The sequence below is a fragment of the Globicephala melas genome, chromosome X, assembly GCF_963455315.2.
Source record: "Globicephala melas chromosome X, mGloMel1.2, whole genome shotgun sequence".
Taxonomy (NCBI): Eukaryota; Metazoa; Chordata; class Mammalia; order Artiodactyla; family Delphinidae; genus Globicephala; species Globicephala melas.
In genome coordinates this window covers 121,997,222-122,016,282 of record NC_083335.1, presented here as the reverse complement: position 1 = coordinate 122,016,282, position 19,061 = coordinate 121,997,222, and the positions used below count along the sequence as shown (strand labels likewise).

The 19,061-nt window shown below is 43.0% G+C and overlaps 1 long non-coding RNA gene across 2 annotated transcripts in view; it reads left to right on the top strand.

Moving 5' to 3' along the window:
- LOC115842397 (uncharacterized) overlaps window positions 1-19,061 on the top strand; it is a 490,939-nt gene that overhangs the window by 109,511 nt on the left and 362,367 nt on the right. The window lies entirely within an intron of this gene.

The following is a 19,061-nucleotide window of genomic DNA, read 5'->3' as shown; positions in this document are numbered from 1 at the left end:
AAAAGGATGAAATAAATACTGAGGCATCCAGACGGTGGATGGTTGAGCCAGGAGTGGGATACAGGAGTTCTAACTCCCTTTCCAATTGTGTGTGTGTGTGTGTGTGTGTGTGTGTGTGTGTGTGTGTGTATGCACAAGAGCACAATTTGCTGAAAGTAGAGTTTTTTCGAGTGTGACAAAACTAGCCTGACGTGAGGAGGAAAAGCTCCACCCTGGAGCTGTGGTTCTGCTGCCATAAAAGATAGATACACACTCACGTGTATCCACTGTGGTGGCTGCCTTCTTCCCTCCACCAGAGCTTCCGTGAGTTAAAACTCAGGCAACTGCCTTGACAGTTCCCCTCTCCCTGGGCACAAGCAAGCCTGATGGGGTGGCAGAGATGTCTTTCCCCGCAATCCACAGGGTTATTATTTGTTCTTGACTAGAGGTGAAAGGTGTACCCAAAGATCTGGAGGATCTCCAGGTTGGTAATCTATGCTCTGGGCAACATTTAAAAGCGTGCACTCACGTTCTATGTGTCACAGACTAATTGTTTAACTCAATTCTCCTCTCACCATCCACATTCTTGTTGAAATAAGGACATGGAAACTACATTTATAACATTAAGTGAGCTTAGTGGTACCAAAATACACATGTAACAGCTGTGTTTGGATGTTTGGCCAACGTGTAGGACTTCTTCCGACCCCATCTTTGGGGGTCCTCCTTTGCCTCGATCTGGTCACAGGTGGCAAGGACAGAAAATAGGAATTTGGGACACTGCCTTGTATGAGTTTTTGATCAGGACCAATTGTGGATAAATTTATAAGCAAGTCATTGCTCAGTGCTGACTTTCTGTTCATTGTAGACCACAGTGCAGATGGCCATGACCTAATGCCCAGAACTTGTGACCATGCTCCCCTATCTAGAAAACAGCACTTTGTAGATGTGAGTAAATTACGAATATTGAGGTGGGGATATTATACTGGATTATCCAAGTGGGTCCAAACTAATCACGTGAGTCCTCAGATTGGAGAACCCTTCCTGGCTGTGGGCAGAGGGAGAGGAGATTATGGAAGAATGGTCGAAAGATAAAATATTGCTGGCTTTGGCGATGGAGGAAGGGGGTGACGAGCCAAGGAATGTGGGCGGCCTCTAGAACAGATCTTTTCCTAGAGCCCCCAGAAGGAAGGCAGCCCTGCTAACGTCTTAATTTTAGCCCAGCAAGACCCACATCAGCATTCTGACTTACAGAACTATAAAATAATACATTTGGGGTTTTTAAGCCACCAAGTTTGTGGTAATTTGTTACAGCAGCAATAGAAAATTAATACAGGCAACAAAGGCAGGGGGCGGTGAGTTGAGGGGGAGGTGAAACAGCAAGTTAGAAATCTGTAACATAACATTTACAAGTTGTTGGATATTATATATAAATATGCATGTTCAGTATAAATGCAAACAAATGCAAAATGTTATGTACATAAAAAGCAACATTTAAAATTGTATAATTAGAACGTAGAACTTATGATATATATATTATGTTACATATACTCTAGAATTATTTTTAATATTATTGTAACCTAGTTAGTACTAGAATTCATAACTGGTGAAGTTAGTCTATACATTGGGGAAAGACAAGGGAATCTTTCTTGCCACCTGGGGATAGTCGACACACTTTTTTCTCGTAGGCAAGAGTCAGATTTCTCAGGAAATAGCCACTTCATTGTTGTCTATTACATTTTAACTAGATTTTTTTCATACATCTTTGCTTATAAATATTCCATGCTGTAATGTGTTACATTATTAATTTTTCATTGCTGCCGTAACAGATAACCATCAACTTCACAGCTCGAAAGAGTGCAAGTTTAGTATTTCGAGTTCTGTAGGTCAGCAGTGACATGGCTGGGCTCTCTCATCACAGTGTCATGAGGCTAACTCAAGGTATTGGGCGCCCAGGCTGGGCTCTCGTATAAAGATTCTGGGCGACAATCAGCTTCCACACTCATTCAGGTTATGTCAGAGTTTAGTTCTGGGTAACCGTGGGAGAGAGGTCTCCGTGTCCATGCTGGCTGCAAGCTGGGCTTGTTCCCAGTTTCTAGAGACCCCAGAATTCTTGGCCTCAGGTCACCCTTTCTCACCTTGAAAGTTGGCAAACACAGGTAGACTCTCTCTCATGCTTCATGTTGCCCTGGCTCCCAATCTACTGCATCTTCCTACCGCTTCATCCTCTGCTGCTAACCACATGAGTGCACCCAGATAATCCAGGGTGATCTTCCTGTCTTCAGGTCAGTGCCGTCTTAAGGTTCATGCTATCTGCAAAGTCCCCCTTGCCATGTGAAGTCACATGCTCTCACTCCAGGGTGTCAAGACGTGGAATCTTCTTGGGGACCACATGAAGGTTATATATGAATGGATATCATGAAATACAGTATGGGGACCCGTGAGCCAAACCAGAAGTTACAAGGGCAACTTCCTCCTAAACCTTTTCCTGCCGGGTACTTTAGAAACCAGGTCCTCGGGGCTGTTAGTAAAAGGGTCTGATAGATGGCAGAACGAGCAGAAAGCTGTAAAGTCAGCACTAGATGAGGTGATGCCTGAAGCATCTCATGCAGCAGGGTGGTTGCACCCCCCCACTGAGAAGGGAGCACCTATTCCTTATTGTGTTGGGTCATTGCGACGGATGAAAAATGAGCCCTCCAGTTTTCTCTCCTTTCCCTTCCTGCCCTGTCTTATAAAGATAAAAAGATAATGTAGATCTGTTTATGGTCTAATCTTCTGTGTATTCCAGTTTTTCTTTTCCGTGAAGAAATACAGTTATGTAATACTTCTGGTTATCTCAGACAACGTTCTTAAAATATAATGCACAATTATAGGATGGCTATACTTACAGTTTGGGATTTGATTTTCATGGGCTCCAGAATGGTCCAGGATTTAATGCTGCTTGTTTTTATTTTAAATGTCTTTATGGGTACATATAATTCTAAATTGTAAGAGGCAGAAACTATTATTTATTGAAAAACTCTGATGGGTCAGGTGTGTGACAGATGATAGCATCTGATCTTTACAAGAAATGGGCTGAATATACAATTAATATTTCTGCTTTACAGATGAGGAAACGTTAGTTCAGAGAGTTAGATCATTTTCTCTAGGGCACTGGGCTGTAATTGTTAGAATTATGTTCATGCGTGACTCCAAAGAGACATAGACAGTTATCTGAATATCTGTCTATATATACATCTATTTCTCCCTCCCTCTCTCTCTCTATCTCAGTATCTCTATCTATCTATCCAGCCATCTATGAATGTATGTATGTATCTATACAAGTATGTATGTATGTAGGTAGGTAGGTATCTATCCTTTATCTAGCCATCCATCTACATTATAGTTATATGTGTATATTACAGATATGCTTCTTAAACAACATTGGTATTGTGAAAATGTAGTTTTGCATTTCTTTTCACCCTACCTTCCCGTCATCCCATTTTTACGTGGTTGTAAATGGTCACTTTTGATAGTTTGTTATCTACAGACACCTGTGCGTGTGTGTGCGTGTGCGTGTGAGAGAGAGGGAGATTAGGAGGACCCAGATAACCTCAGATCTGTTCTAAGGCAGATCTTGGCCCAGCCCTGGTTCATACCCAGGCCAGTTAACAATGAGGAATGGGCATCAGGCACCTGCAAAGTGCTGACCTCCATTGCAGACTCAGAATGCGGGCAGCACCTGAGTGGTCCAGGTCCAGCCACCGAGGGCAGAAGGTTGGGGACTGCACCCCAGCGTAGGACCTCCGTGGGTTCCAGCCTAGAGAAGAAGTTGGGGTGGCTCCTGGCTTCTGGGACAGACACTCATCTATGGACTTAGCTTCTTGCTGGCTTCTTGCTGGGTTGTCTCTGCTGCTGTCATTCTGTAGCTCCAGAAATGGCTTCAGATAGATGGGTTCTCATCTTGAGCAGTGAGCTCTTGCTTCAAGATCCAGGATTCCCAGCCTCTTCATCCTCCTTTTTACCCCAGTTGGGGGAGTCTGAGACTGCTGTTACTAGCCAGTTTAGAGAAAAATGACAACTCATCACTGATTTTCCATTCCCTATTTAACACGTTGGCCTGACGTCCCAGTCATGGGGAGCTTTGTTCACCTCTTGTGAACTGGCCACAACCCTGCCCTTTGTAAGTCCAGCATAGGTGATGCTGTTTCAGTTTTCCAGATTATTTCCCATTTATTTATTACCAAATTATAACTGTTTGTAACAGGAAGTGTTGAGCTGCTCCTGGCGGCCTCTTGAATTTGGGCCAGTTTGCTCTAAACAGGGCAGAATTTCCTTGAAGTAGGTGGCATTCCTTGGTGCCCTTTGCTAGTTTGAGCATCACAACTGTTTTTCTTCTCTCTCTTCTGTTTCCTTTGGTAATTCTTGTCAGGTTCTGTAGGTTTTGTTAAAACTAGGAGCAGAGGGGTTAAGAGATCTCTTCTGAAGCTTTAATTTCCCCCAAATGTTTCCCTTTTTTTTTTTAGCCCAATTTGAGAGACTTTACCTGTTGAGGTGAGAAGTGAGCCTTTTCTCCATTCCAACACAATAAGTTGTATGGTTGGCTTCACTTCTGTCTCCTTGCTAGTGGGGGATTGTAAGGATGTCTTGCTGTTGCCTTTGTTTTCTGTCTTTTGTCATATGATTATGTCTCACTTGTTTGTGTCTTTTCCAAAGATTGGAAAGCAGGTCTTCCTTTTATAAATATGCTTGTGGTTCTGTTTTAGTTTTTCAAGAATATAATTGCTATAGACTGATGCTGTCCGCCCCCCCAAATTCATATTTTGAAATCCTAACCTGCCATGTGATGGTATTAGGAAGTGGGGCATTTGGGAGGTGATTGGGTCATGAGGGTGGAGTCCTCATGAATGGGATTAGTGCCTTTATAAATGACATCCCAGAGAGCTCCCTCACCCCTTTCACCATGTGAGGACACAGCAAGGAGACATCCATGTATGAACCGTGAAGCTTGTCCTCACCAGACACTGAATCTGCCAGCACCTTGATCTTGGACTTGCCAGCCTCTGGAACTGTGAGAAACAGATGTGTGTTGTTTATAAGACCCCCAGTCTATGGCCTTTTGTTATACCAGCCCAAATGGACTAAGACAGTAATTGAACCCATATTACAAATCTACATGAAAAATGCTGCAAGTAAGGCCTGGCACTTAACAAACGTCTCAGAAATATTAGTTATTTTCATTCTTATTAATACTTACATTGTTCAAGATCATGAATGAAATGGTTGTCTTTTAACTCCTACTGTATCCAGTGAGGGCAATTTATATTTTATTGACTCATACTTTCATATTCTTTTCTAACAGAATACGGGATTTTAAACCCAAATTATTTTTACTAATTATGTTACAAGAAATATACCCATTTGCAACAACTTGTAGCCTTTAATTCATTTGGGTAACTGTATTTGACACTTTTTTTGGTATAAAACACTGTGATTATCTGGTATGAACAGTCACTTTGGATTCCGTAATTTATCCATTCCTGAGTTCACATTTGTGTTTCTTCTCTCGTGAGTTAACATATATTTTATGTTTGAGAAAAGCACTTGGGTTATTAAAAAATTCTTTAATTTTGAAAAGTATTTTCTTCTTTGCTTTTCTGTATGACAGACTTCCTGGTTGGATATAACTTCTTTGGGTGCCAATTTTTCTACTTTACTAGGAAAAAGATATTTTGAATCCAGGCTTCTGTAGGAAATATCTGAGCACCTCACGATTTGGGCTCCTTGTAGATAGCCTCTTGTTATTCTTCTTCTGCCTGAATTCTTGAAGAACATTTGTGCTTTATCCTCATAGTTCAGAAAAAGAAAAATTCCAGATTACGTCTTGGCCCCAGTAGGTCCTTCTTAATCTTCAGGTTGATACTGTGTTTCCTCGTGCGTACTTTTTTTTTTTTTTTCATAGATCCATGTTGATTTTCACTTCTTACGTCTTCGAATGAAGAGAGATTTATGTAGGCCTGATTTGTGCCAACAGACTGGGTTTGTGGCTTCTTCTTTGCTTTCTCTCTGATCCCTTCTTCCGGGGGAGGCTTAATACTATTTCAGGTTCACACGACAGAGCTGTATTTCCTGCCACCCACAGGCATTATCTCACAAAGTGATGCTGTTTTCTGCGAACATTACTCTTACCCCACAGATAGATTATTTTTTATTCTCCATTCTGGATTAATTTGGTCCATGTCCCAGCTCCCCAAGTGCATTGATGTCAGAGCACTGCCTACCCCCAGTCATCCAGCATCCTGTATCCTGGACTCGTCCTTCCTGGGACCCTCTGTGCTGCTGACAGCCTTCTGTGCTTTTTGCTCTGTTTTTTTTTTTTCCTGAGAGTTGCCATCTCTGAGGGCAGAGGAGCTGGGAAAAGGAGGAAGGACCATCATTCTTCCTTAAAAAGCAAGAATATAATGTGTGTGTGTATCGTTGGGGGGTTCTGTCTTCTGCTCCATTTACAGCCTGAAATGGTGTGTGCATCCACCCCACTTATTTTAGCTGGCCTGCTTGCTCCAGTATACCTTGTAAAACTAGGTGTTATGAAACAGGTGTTGTAGGTTGTATAGATTACAGAAAGGTGTTGTAACATGGTCTCATCCCAGATATACATGAATCGATGTATTATGGTAGGCAGAATCATAGCTCCCCAAAGATGTCCACACCCTAATCCCTGGAACTGTCTGTGTCACATTACCTGGCAAAGGGGAATTAAGATTGAATATGGAATTAAGATGCCCCATCCGCTGACCTTAAGCTAAGGAGATTATCGGGGTTTATCCAGGTGGGCCCAATGTCATTCCAAGGGTCCTTAAAAGTGGAAGATGAGTGAGTCAGTGACAAGGAGCTGTGATTATGGAAGAATGGACCCAGAGACGCAACTTCGCTGTGTTTAAGATGGAGAAGGGGGCCCTGAGCCGAGGCATTGGGGTGGCTTCTAGAAGCTGGAAAAGGCGAGGAAATTGAGTGCCCCTGTAGAAGGAATGCAGCCCTGCAGGCACCTCGACTTTCACCCAGCGGGACCCATGCCAGACTTGTAACCTAAAAAGCTGTAAAATAAATTTTTTTTTTTTTTTTTTTGTGGTACGTGGGCCTCTCACTGTTGTGGCCTCTCCCGTTGCAGAGCACAGGCTCCGGACGCGCAGGCTCAGCGGCCATGGCTCACGGGCCCAGCCGCTCCGCGGCATGTGGGGTCCTCCCAGACTGGGGCACGAACCCGTGTCCCCTGCATCGGCAGGCGGACCCTCAACCACTGCGCCACCAGGGAAGCCCCATGTGTATTATTTTAAGCCACCGAACGGCACTTTGTTACCACAGCAGTAGAAAAGTAGTACATGTGTATAGGTCTATTGATAGACAATCTCGGTAACAGATAACTTTTTAAAGCACGGGGCTGAGAGCAGCAGCATTCTTCTCCACGTCTTCAAACAGTGTCTGCGTCCCCACACTGCCACCGGACACAAACGCGTGCACAACTCACAGTAAAAATCAGAGAAGTGTGTTTGGCCCTGAGGAAAATCCAGCACTAACACTGCAGCACCGCTCACCAAGTGCACCTTCCTGGGAGCTTGAATCAGGTTACAGGTGGGCCCCAGACTGGTGATATCCCGCCTGTTCTGTGTGTTCAGTGTGTGTTCTGTGTGTTCAATGTGGAACTTGGTGGAAAGGGGGAGAGCTTGAGAAAGCGGGGGCAGGTACAGTGCGTCTTGGAGAATCTTTTGGCTGCGCTGTCTCCCTTAGGGGGGCTCGTGTGTGTATGGCATTCCTCCTCACGTGGGCATTTTTTTTCTAATTAAGAAAGAGGTGAAAGTCTTGACCTTACATGAAAGTGATGGACTTAAGTCACCGATGCGAAAAAAAATTTCCACTAACGTTGAGGTTTATGGAAGGTAAGGTTGCACGACACGGGATTCTCTCAATGACTGAGCCCAGCTCATCCTCAGCCAGGCCATATTCTTGTCTGAAGGCAGGAGACAGAACCACTGGGCAGGAGTCCCTGGAAAAGTTTTCAGCTCCAGGTTCTTGCTGTCCCGGAGAATCCCATCCTTCCCTGCTGCCGGACACCCCTGCTCTCCCAGACACCTGTTGGGTACTGGCCTCTGTACCACGTCCAGGACATTTCATGGCACCAGAGGGGAATGGTTCCGGAGCCCCCAGACCACTGAGGGGAACTTGACCCCAGTTTCTCCTGGAGATGATGGTGCGTCTCTGGCTTTCCTTTATATGGAAAATTCTGGGGAGACAGAGGAAACCTTACAGGTGATCTGATCAAACAGCAGAAAGATCAAGAGCCAGCCCTGTGCCTGTGTTTCTGGTTTAGTGGGAAGACTGAGTATTTATTTCTAGATATTCAAACCTAGGACACGTAACTAGTTTGTTGCTAAATTGACATCAAGATCAAGGTTTCTTGAATTTTTTTTTCTTGTTTGCTACTCTATATCCATGCATACGTATGTATGTAAGCTTGTGCTACTATGTGTATCTGTGTAAGTTTACACTGCCATGCATATACACTTGAGGTTATACTACTTTGTATATCCGTAAAGTTTATGCATATATATATGCACATAATATCCATGTGCGTTTTCAGCTGCTGTTCAGTAAGAGTCTTTCTTATACCTCCTTGCATTCCAGTTGGCCCTAACTGGTGGTCTGGGTGCAGAGAAGGGAGTGTGGAGAATGACCAAGTTAAGAACCATCTTCTCTAATAAGACAGATCCCTCTCTAAGGGTTCAGTGAAGCTCCCGAGTAAAGACAAAAATGAAGTTAGCATCCTTACTCTCTGATGTAGATTGCACATTCATTACAGCCATGCCTCAAGTTGCGTATAGGTATTTTCTCCAGTGTCAAACTTTGCAATAAAGATATACTTTGAAGGTATGTTATAAAAGGAAGTAAAACAGACTCCCCATTCAAAAGTACATAAGAAATTTCTTAAAGCTCCAGCTAAGATCATCTTCCCTTGGGAAGGAAGAAGAGTAGGTGCTAGTCTACATATGGGAGAATCTTCAAAATATTGAATACTGTTTCTGATGAGCTCAAGAGAATATGTAGAAGCAGTAGCAGTGTATTAGATTAGATCTAGACAGATCTCTTAGATCAGAGACATTTTCGCCACGACAATGAGAATTGACTCTACAAGTTTTGTTTGTTTTTTAATTCTTAGTATGAATTGCACTTTGTTTTCATAAGTCAGGTCAAGTCAGTAAGCTGATACTGGTCATGGGCCCGCCCACCGCCCAGCCCAGCTGCCACCTGCTCCTTTGAATGAGGCTTAGGTTTAAACACACAACTCACAAATCCGTCCTGTGTGTGAGGCGGAGGTCTCAGGCGATGAGAGGATCTCTCTCATTCCCAGCAGCCGGGGCAGGACTCAGCTGGGGCCAGAACGGGCGGACTCGGTAGGAGGTTCCAGGACACCTGCACCCTCATCCCAGGTGTGCTGCTGGGGCTCCTCGCCTAGACTCCTCCTGTGTGGAGGATGCGGGGGACCCGACACTCTGCCCCCCACTGCTCCTCTCCCCTACAGGAGGCTTGGTGGGGGTTAAGGCCCTCACGTCATGATCCAACAGGAGCCGGAAGTACATCCGCCCCCATCCACAGTGTCCCAAGGGAGAAGAACACGTGGCCTTTGGTATCGCACCACCTGCAGGCCCTTCCTTTCCTGCTCAGCACCTAATCCACTGCCTGCCTGCTGGTGCCCAGGGCCTGAGCGATCCACGTGGCGGGACCACGCGGGTGGGCTGGGAATGACTCCCTCACGGCTATCTCTTTCTGCCCTGATTCTCCCCGTTCACTTAGAAACCACTGTCCCCCAAGGTGAGGTGTGATGTTTATTTCTCTGGGATCAGCAAAGCCTGACGAGAGTTTCCTAGGGCGCTCTGAAGAGCAGCGCAGAGGCATCTGGTGAAAGACATCGCCCAACAGGTCTTTTTCTTTCACCGAATGTGGTCCTGAGACATGGTGTGCGGTAGCAGTGGTTAGTCACTCCCACATCCTCTAACCGGGTCGCTCTCCGAATCCCCAAGACTGCCACCCAAGATCTCCTTCCCAGGACTCCCTTTCCTTCAAGTAGCCACCCTTGCAATGTTCCTTGAACCTACAGAAATGTTGGTTTCCCAAACATGTTTATTTAGAGATTTTAAGAATTTCACCTGTTAAAATTTAATTTTGTAATGCGTATGCCCATGACATGCACAATTTTATTGGAAAGAGTACAGATGTAATTGCACACAGGCTTTCCGCACCATCGTTTCTTTCTTCCTGTTTGAAAGAGGGTGACTCCCCCTCGGCCCCCTCCCTGCTCCATCCTAGGAAAGTCGTTCGCCTCTGTCTTGAACCCCACCTCCAGCCCTCTGGGTATCTCCCCGTTCCTGCCTTTGCTCACATCGCCCCACACTCTGTGATGATGCCGACCCACACCTCATCATGGTACAAACATGCGGCACCGACCCCTGTGTTGCTGCTTCAGGGCTGCTTTCACCCATGGCAGCCGATACTCGTTTTAAAAAACTATTTCCTGTGTGTTCTGTCTTCCCCTCTCAAAAGATGATGCAGACGACAAAGGCGCCAAACGCGGCCAACTACACCTAGTCTGGGGTTAAACACGAATATAGGCTGAAAAACAAATTCTCCTATAAAAGCGAGGAGACCGCAGAATTCCCTGCCCGGACCCCGTAGCTGTGAAGTGAGACAAACTATTGCCCCTGCAGGCTTGGTTTTAGAAAACAGTAGCATGAATCCAAGAAGACTTTTTTTCAAATATGGTTTTAAGTGAATCCACTCTTCCGTCGCTTCGTTCATTCTATGGAGACACCAAAGAGAAATGACACATGTCAGTTAGCAACACACATCTTTGCACCAGAGGTGCCCGAAATGAGTCCAGGCAGCCTCTACATGGACCACCCTTGTGCGGGGCGGGGGCAGTGGGTGCAGAGAGAAGTGTTAGTAAGATTCAGGTTGAGGGGATAAATAATAATTGTGGGAACAGGGCTTTCATGGAAAGCAATGAGTAATTTTCGGAATCCCATTTTCCTCTTGGACAGAAGACCCATCTTCATGTTCTCGACTTACCTTAGAGTCTTATCAAAATCCTTCCTTTCTTCAGTATATTGCTAAGATTTTCATTCTCTGTTTATACTTAAGTAATGCCCCTTGAGTGTTAAACTTTTGGGGATCTGAGCACATTGTACCAAATATCTCCAGTAACAGGAATGTCTTTCCAGAAGGAATATCTTTTTTTTTTTAATTGTATAGTTAATTTACAATGTTTTGTTAGTTTCAATGTACAGCAAAGTGATTCAGTTATGCATATACTTTTTCAGATTCTTTTCCATTATAGGTTATTACAAAATATTGAGTATAGTTCCCTGGGCTATACGCTAGTTCCTTGTTGTTTGGAAGGAATTTCACAGCTAACTCTAGAAATAGCAGAGAGAAAGACAACAGACAACACTTGCATACATTTTGTTCTTTGTTTCATTGACCTTTTGAACTGTCACCACCATCATCATAAAATGTATTATTCATATTTCTTAAATGAAAACAAAGGAGAGTTAGGAAGGATGAATTATTTGCACACACTTCTCCAGTGCTTTAATGAAATTCACCTGCACACCCAAAACTGTATAGCTCAAAAGCACGTGAGTTTTTTTCACCGTACTACCTGGGTGCTCTGTTTTACCTGTGGCGTGTGATGCAAGCCAGAGGAAGAGAGCAAGCAGACATTTAGCTGCTCATATATGCTAGCTGTGTTCTGGGTTTATTCCCAAGGCACATTCATAGTGTAGACACGCAAGGTAAGTCCTGCATAGATTTAACAATAAATATGTTAATGACAGTGGTTTCTATTCCTATTTGGTGGGGAAGGGAAGGAGTGGACATTGACCAATTCGGTACATTTTGAATACACGAACTCTTGTAGGGAAGAAGTTGGAAAAGCAGAGGGTTGGTTCTGTTTGTCCTGTGCGCCCAGCATATTTATAAATTTGTTCACTTTCAGTTGGGAACCTATGGCTGGCAGATAAACAGATCTATTGAATCTTAAATGTTTTGCTGGGTCCTTACAATGGTAGTCTGTCTGTGACTTGAAACAGACCAAAGGAAACTAAAAATAAAATCCTCTAGCCGATGCTAACTGTAAGATCATCTTTATAGACCTTTCTCAGTTCTGCTGAGGTTTACTCAGCATGTGCATTTCAAACTGCTGGGATTTGGAAGAGTTCAGAATAACCTAAAGGATGCCACCGAGGGTGTCTGTGTGGCACTATGGAGCTGCTGTGTGCATGTGAAAGTTCAGGGCTATTGGAGAACAAAGCTTTCTCAGCTTGAGCGATGAGATTTCACATATAAGGTGGGTTTTGAGACATCAAGCGGAAGCCAGAAGACCGAGAAGGATCCTTGGACAGTGGGTGTCAGAACACACTTTCACACATCTACTCATCTCTTCTTAGGAGCTGCTTTTAGACTTATGCAGAAAATATCTTGATGGTTTTGGGCAGATTGAAATACACTTTCCTAAAATAAAATAACTGGGACCTGGGGGAAAGAAGAGAGAGATCCTCTCTTGTTTTCATTTTTGAATGAGATGTTAGAACATCCACGGCCAAAGATCACAGTGCAAGCAAAGACCAGTGCAGGGAATGAAGAGATGCAAACATGGCTTTTATGAGAGGTGATTAAGTGAAATGAGGATCTGCAGAAAAGAAAACTCAGGACCGGGGCTTCCCTGGTGGCGCAGTGGTTGAGAGTCCTCCTGCCGATGCAGGGGACACGGGTTCGTGCCCCGGTCCAGGGAGATCCCACATGCCGCGGAGCGGCTGGGCCCGTGAGCCATGGCCGCTGAGCCTGCGCGTCTGGAGCCTGTGCTCTGCAGCGGGAGAGGCCACAACAGTGAGAGGCCTGCGTACCACAAAAATAAATAAATAAATAAATAAATAAATAAATAAATAAATAAATAAATAAATAAATAAATAAATAAAAAGAAAACTCAGGACCATATGTGTGATGGAAGACCTTCTGAAATGGCCCCAATGAACCTTGCCTCCTGCTATTCACACCCTTGTGTAAATCCCTCCACTTCTGTGTGTGCAGGACTCCTGGGGGGCTGCTTTTCAATGGACACAGTACAGGAAAAAGTGATCAGAGACGAGGTTGTTGTCTTAGCTCAGGCTGCCGTAACAAAGTACCAGTGCACCAGGTGGCTTATCAACAGACACATTTCTCACGGTTCTGGAGTCTGGGAAGTCCTAGACCAAAGTGATGGCAGATGAGGGCTCTCCTTTTGGCTTGCAGGCGGCCGCCTTCTTGCTGTGTCCTCACATGGCAAAGGGAAAATGGACTATGGTGTCTCTTCCTCTTCTAAAGGGCACTAATCCCATCATGGGGGTCCCACCTTCATGACCTTACCCATCTAACCCTAATCTCCTCCCAAAGGCTTCACCTCCTAATACCATCCCATTAGGAGTTAGGGCTTCAACGTATGGATTTGGGGGGAGGGGGAGGGGACACAAACATTCAGTCCATAACAGTTATTAAAGACCAGGACTCTTTCTTGCTAAGAGACCCTCAGCTCTCTCTGTTGCCATCTATGCTTAGTGCTGATGAGGCAAGCTGCCATATTGGAGAGGCCCACATGGCAAGGAACCAAGTGCAACCTTCAGCCAACAGAGGATGGAACTGACAGGCTCTCTGTCCATCAATTCATGAGGAGCTGAATCCTTTCAGCAACATCAGGGAGCTTGGGCGTAAATCCTTCCCGGGTGGATTCTGGAGAGGAGACCATAGCCCTGACTGGAAGTTTGAGTTTTAGCCTGTGAGAGACCCTCTCAAGGTAGAGGACCAAGGAGAGCCTTGATCTGTAGAAACTGCAATAAATGTTGTTGTTTCAGGTCACTAATTGGATGATTCAATACACAAATTTGAGATAATGTGATAATTGGATACACAGCAATAGATAATCAATACAACATGGTAGTCCTTTTCAAATATTTCAAGGGCTTCCAATATAGAGAAAGGTTTAGATTTGTTCTGTTGATTCTGCAAGAGCAAATAAGTGCCCATGAATAAAAGTTATAGGGGTGTAGGTATAGGTAATTTGACATGAATACTTTCTAACCATTTGAGATTTCTGAAAATAGAGTAAACTTCCATGTAAAGCAGTGAGTTTTGTAAAACAAAGACTGCTGCCCACCATCCAGTTCTACAAGGATCAAATCATTAGCCACTGCAGTCACTGACCTTCAGTAAACCCTGAAAGGAATTCAGGGGGAAAACAGGATGAAGTATTCAGTGTTTTGGATACATGACCCCTAGATAGTTAAGATGCCTATCTAAGGAAGGATTTCAGTGACCCCAGGTTCTTGCATCTTCCCATATATGGATAAGCACTAAAAACATTAACTTGAAATGTCTGGGGTTTTTCTGTTTTTGTTTTTGTGTGTGTGTGTGTGTGTGTGTGTGTGTGTGTGTGTGTGTGTGTGATTAGCAATAATCTTTTACTAAGATTTATGCTTGACTACATGTATTTCCCAGCCAAAAAAAAAAAAAGTCATATATATCCAGGCTCCTCCCATACCTCTCAGGAAGAGTTCCTCAGAGCTATGTGAGATGTCTCCCAGGCTACGGTCCTCAGTAAGGTCCCCCAATAAAACTGAAACTCACAGCTCTCACGTTGTGTGTTTTTATCTCAGTGACCAGTTTCTCCTCTAAGGATTTCAGGCAAAGACCAAATGACCCATCTCTCCAAGTCTTGCATCGAGGCTGGACCAGATCCCATTCTCAAACCTGGATACCCGTTGGAATTACATGGGGAAATTTTAGAAAATGCCCAGTTTTAAGCCTTTCCACCAGAGATTCTGATCCAGCAGGTTGGCAGTGAGACTGCAAGTCGCATATATTTGGCAAGTCCTCCATCTCTCCTTGATACAGCAGGTCCAAGGACTGATGTTGGAACTTACCACACTGGCAAGACCTTGAGATGCCCACACTTTGGATTTCAGTTTCCAACTTAAATGACTGTAACCAATGTAGTGAATGCTCTGTTAATTCCAGTTTTTTTTTTCCTAGACTTACTTTTTTTTTTTTTTTTTTTTTGCCAAGTATATCTTTCCCCCCATTTAGGATAAAGTGGGCATGGGGAAATGTTGGATGGAGAATCTCTTCCCTGAGAAGAATGTGGTAACATTCCCATATTTGGGAAGCATGTAATTTTTATCAAGTCAGCAAACAGAAACTCTTGAATTACTTCCATTTTCAGTCAACCCTCATCGAGGTGTCTTTTCTGACAACCTGAATTTTTTGCGACTCATCGGTCAGGGAGATGAGATAAGCATGTGTGTCCATTCACCTTGTAAATATTCAGCAGTGGTGTTGGCACTGAAATAGCTGTGAACAAAGGCTCCATCTTCAGATGGCACAGAGAAGGCACAGAGAAGTTCAGATACGAAAGCAGAAGCCTGACATGCTACGAAACAGGAAACCCAGACTTGAGGGAAGAAGGGGAGATATCTCGAGGAGAGATGGAAGCATCCCTTAGGCCACATTAGAGCCTTAAGACTTTTAGGGCATTTCGAGCTGTGCTGCAGAGTCTTAAATAAGAGAGTGACATAATCACAGTTCAGAAGATCATGTTAGGTCTTGGTGCGGAAACCATCAGAAAAGGATGTTGCATTTCATTGTATTTGAAGACTTACACACAAATAATTTGAATATATATACAATAAAATATTACTCTGCCATGAAAAAAGAATGAAATCTTGTCATTTACAACAACGTGGATGGACTTGGAGGGCATTCTGCAAAGTGAACTAAGTTAGACAAAGACAAATCCTGTATGATTTCACTTACATGTGGAGTCTAAACAATACAACACACTAGTGAATATAACAAAAAAGAAGCAGCCTCACAGATACAGAGAACAAACTAGTGGTTCCCAGTGGGGAAGGGGGAGGGGCAAGTTAGGGGGAGGAGGTTAAGAGGTACAAACTATTAGGTATGAAATAAACAAGCTACAAGGTTATATTGTACAGCACAGGGAAGATGGACAATACTTTATAATTACTTTAAATGCAGTATAATCTATAAAAAATTGAATCACTATGCTGTGTACCGGCAGTTAATATAATATTTTAAATCAACTATACTTCAATAAAAAGGTCAGCTGTTGTTTAAAAAGGCTTATAACACAAAAAACACTGAAGTGTCCTACTCCATGACCTCTCCCATTTTCAACTGCTTCCCCAGAGGCCATCCACACTCTTACTAATCCTTCTGGAATTTAGAGGAAGATGTTTATTCTCTTGTTTGTTTAGAGGTAGCTCTTCTCTGTTAGCATTAAAATGATTTGAAAGCAATCACCAAAATAAAACCACAAACGTCCATCGACCCACTGTCTCTCACCTCAAGATCTGATGCTATTTAGTGGTGGTGGTAATGGGGGTGTTAACTGCTGGAACAGTTTTCTGAATAATTCTAGAACGTATCCGTCTGTTTTTAAAAAATTAATTAATTAATTTATCTTTTGGCTGCCTCATGCAGCACGTGGGATCTTAATTCCCTGACCAGGGATCGAACCTGTGCCCCCTGCAGTGGAAGCGTGGAGCCTCAACCACCGGATCGCCACGGAAGTCCCTAGAACTTATCCATCTTGTATCATCAAAAGTCTACACCCACTGAACAAAACTCACCATTTCTCCTCTTCTCCAGCCCCCGGCCAACATCCCTCTGTTTCCTGCTTTCTTTCCATGCAAGAGTCATTTCTCCATTTGTTTTGGACTGATCCTTATTCATTTTTAAAGCCTGTGAACAGTTCTTTACCAAGAGAAGATGCTGCATTGATGTCGATTGAGCTCTCTCTCTCTTTTTTTCTACATCTTTATTGGAGTATAATTGCTTTACACTGGTGTGTTAGTTTCTGCTTTATAACAAAGTGAATCAGTTATACATATACATATGTTCCCATATCTCTTCTCTCTTGCATCTCCCTCCCTCCCACCCTCCCTATCCAACCCCTCTAGGTGGTCACAAAGCACCAAGCTGATCTCCCTGTGCTATGCGGCTGCTTCCCACTAGCTCTCTATTTTACGTTTGGTAGTGTATATATGTCCATGCCACTCTCTCACTTTGTCACAGATTACCCTTCTCCCTCCCCATATCCTCAAGTCCATTTTCTACTAGGTCTGTGTCTTTATTCCTGTCTTACCCCTAGGTTCTTCATGACATTTTTTTTCTTTAATTCCATATATATATGTGTTAGCATACAGTATTTGTCTTTCTCTTTCTGACTTACTTCACTCTGTATGACAGACTCTAGGTCTATCCACCTCATTACAAGTAGCTCAATTTCATTTCTTTTTATGGCTGAGTAATATTCCATTGTATATATGTGCCACATCTTCTTTATCCATTCATCCAATGATGGACACTTAGGTTGTTTCCATCTCCAGGCTATTGTAAATAGAGCTGCAATGAAGATTTTGGTACATGACACTTTTTGAATTCTGCTTTTCTCAGGGTATATGCCCAGTAGTGGGATTGCTGGGTCATATGGTAGTTCTATTTGTAGTTTTTTAAGGAACCTCCATACTGTTCTCCATAGTGGCTGTACCAATTCACATTCCCACCAGCAGTGCAAGAGTGTTCCCTTTTCTCCACACCCTCTCCAGCATTTATTGTTTCTAGATTTTTTGATGATGGCCATTCTGACCGGTGTGAGATGATATCTCATTGTAGTTTTGATTTGCATTTCTCTAATGATTAATGATGTTAAGCATTCTTTCATGTGTTTGTTGGCAGTCTGTATATCTTCTTTGGAGAAATGTGTATTTAGGTCTTCTGCCCATTTTTGGATTGGCTTGTTTGTTTTTTTGTTATTGAGCTGCATGAGCTGCTTATAAATTTTGGAGATTAATCCTTTGTCAGTTGCTTTATTTGCAAATATTTTCTCCCATTCTGAGGGTTGCCTTTTGGTCTTGTTTATGGTTTCCTTTGCTGTGCAAAAGCTTTGGAGTTTCATTAGGTCCCATTTCTTTATTTTTGTTTTTATTTCCATTTCTCTAGGAGGTGAGTCAAAAAGGATCTTGCTGTGATTTATGTCATAGAGTGTACTGCCTATGTTTTCCTCTAAGAGTTTGATAGTTTCAGGCCTTACATTTACGTCTTTAATCCATTTTGGACTTATTTTTGTGTATGGTGTTAGGGAGTGATCTAATCTCATACTTTTACATGTACCTGTCCAGTTTTCCCAGAACCACTTATTGAAGAGGCTGTCCTTTCTCCACTGTACATTCCTGCCTCCTTTATCAAAGATAATGTGACTATATGTGTGTGGGTTTATCTCTGGGCTTTCTATCCTGTTCCATTGATCTATATTTCTGTTTTTGTGCCAGTACCATACTGTCTTGATTACTGTAGCTTTGTAGTATAGTCTGAAGTCAGGGAGCCTGATTCCTCCAGCTCCGTTTTTCATTCTCAAGATTGCTTTGGCTATTCAGGGTCTTTTGTGTTTCCATACAAATTGTGAAATTTTTGGTTCTAGTTCTGTGAAAAATGCCAGTGGTAGTTTGATAGGGATTGCATTGATTCTGTAGCTTGCTTTGGGTAGTAGAGTCATTTTCACAATGTTGAGTCTTCCAATCCAAGAACATGGTATATATCTCTCCAACTATTTGTATCATCTTTAATTTCTTTCATCAGTGTCTTATACTTTTCTGCATACAGGTCTTTTGTCTCCTTAGGTAGGTTTATTCCTAGATATTTTATTCTTTTTGTTGCAATGGTAAATGGGAGTGTTTTCTTGATTTCACTTTCAGATTTTTCATCATTACTGTATAGGAATGCCAGAGATTTCTGTGCATTAATTTTGTATCCTGCTACTTTACCAAATTCATTGATTAGCTCTAGTAGTTTTCTGGTAGCATCTTTAGGATTCTCTGTGTATAGTATCATGTCATCTGCAAACAGTGACAGCTTTACTTCTTCTTTTCCTATTTGGATTCCTTTTATTTCCTTTTCTTCTCTGATTGCTGTGGCTAAAACTTCCAAAACTATGTTGAATAAGAGTG